Below are 1,754 nucleotides of genomic sequence, written 5' to 3'. Positions count from 1 at the left end.
ATTTAGTTAAAAGTGGCTGTAAAACATCAGCTCCAGTGGCGCAGATGGATAAGCGCGTGTCGTTGGCTTTTTGACGCGATCGACCCGGGTTCCATCCCGTCTTTTGCCAAACTTTTTTTTCTCCCTTTTTTTTTTTAGTTTTTATTGTTGACTTTAAATGAGACTAATCTGCTATTATTTTAATCTCCGATCTGTTATTTAACATACAGTAAAAAACGCAGTGTCAGTTTAACACTTTAAGTGTCGATTTTAACACTACTAAAGATCATATATGGTCCCAATCTGTCTAGTGTTAAAAGTACACCGTTCATAGTGTTGAATTTTTAGTGTTAATATAGCACCTTACAGTGTAGAAAAATTACACTCCAAGTGTAAAGTGTTACACTTGCTAATGTTGTTCAAATGTTACACTATGGGGTATTTAACACCCCTGCTGTTGTTTTAATCCTTTAAGTGTTACTAATAAAGTACTCTTTTCAGTGCAAACAAAAAATTGCTATTGTATGGTGTTAATGTACAAGATTAGACATAAAAGCAAGAGTCTTCAGACAGATGTATACATTTCAACGTTTATTTAACAAATGGGCAAAGTGGCAACTTTAAAACATATATCAGATGTGTAGAGGTTAATTAGTCAGTCACATTCATTTAGTGTTGCACAGAAACATAAAATAGTTAATAAAACACAAAATCATCAAATTTACCTAGACATGATCAAATATGACAGGCAGCTTTGACAGTTGTGTAGCATCCATGAATGATGTTCCTCGTTGTCCCATCAGCGAGCAGGTATGGCTGTGTGGTCTCTTCTATGCAATCAAGCTGTTCTTCTTGTTGGTGCCTGCAGATCAAAGGCAAAAATAATACTCAAGGTCAGCTCTCCAACTGATTTTATTTACATTAGTCTTTCATATACAACCCATCTGGCAATATTTTGAGGCAGACAATAGGTAGGGACAGAAATGTCCAAATGTACCTTTTTGAAGATGTAGGGGGACATTTTTCCAGGTCCCTTGCAGTCTTGTGGAATCAAATGAAGTAGGAGACCAATTGATGCAATATCGCTGTCCCATTCTAAATAACAGATATGACAACTTTAGCAAAAAAATGCATGAACACAGAATATAGATAAAGCATTAATATAGATAATCTTATTCTGAAATATAGTCTAACCTTAGAAATCGGTTTCATCCTCATTTACAGCGGATTCCGAGGTCAATTGGGTCCTTGAAGGTCTTGGGAGAAGCCAGGAACTTGGCTTCTTGAAAAGAAAAAAAAAGAAAAAAACTATTAATGAAACAAAATCTCTCTCAGGAACCATTCTGCTAAGTTGATTGTGTAGTCACACAGTGGCTCTGTTCACACCTGGCATTAGCACGCGTCTTGGGTGATGCATATGGCCACATTCTTTTATTGCAGGCTTAGTTCAAAAATTAAAATTTCATCATTGTTTACCAAGCCAAGACTTTTGTTATCTTTGAAACACAATTGAAGATATTAGAATATAAGATTTCTGTCCCTTGAATGATGGTCCAAGCAACTTCCACTTTGATACTTCATAAACTTCATAAAGAGAACTAATCCATACGTATCGTGGTTTAGTCCAAATTTTCTTTTTAAGGACCCGCCGACACCCTGAACAAGTATGTCAGTGAAAAGTCCCTGATAATCACAAGTGCAAATGGGAAAGTGCCTGTCTTTGGACTTATAAAAACATTTACGTTGTAGACAGTTCATTATTTTGTTTTGAATAC

General features: G+C 35.7%; 1 long non-coding RNA gene across 1 annotated transcript; it reads right to left on the bottom strand.

Annotated features, from left to right (window-relative positions):
- Positions 1-588: 588 nt before the first annotated feature.
- LOC107575085 (uncharacterized) lies at positions 589-1,720 on the bottom strand. Its single transcript, XR_001607801.1, has 3 exons — positions 1,174-1,720; positions 977-1,074; positions 589-841 (listed from the first exon to the last, which is right to left on the bottom strand). It is a non-coding gene; the product is annotated as an uncharacterized lncRNA (long non-coding RNA).
- Between the last annotated feature and the right edge of the window lie 34 nt (positions 1,721-1,754).

This window comes from Sinocyclocheilus grahami, unplaced genomic scaffold (genome assembly GCF_001515645.1).
Source record: "Sinocyclocheilus grahami isolate Dianchi unplaced genomic scaffold, SAMN03320097.WGS_v1.1 scaffold2459.1, whole genome shotgun sequence".
NCBI classification, from domain to species: Eukaryota; Metazoa; Chordata; class Actinopteri; order Cypriniformes; family Cyprinidae; genus Sinocyclocheilus; species Sinocyclocheilus grahami.
This window is presented reverse-complemented; position numbering and strand designations above follow the sequence as displayed.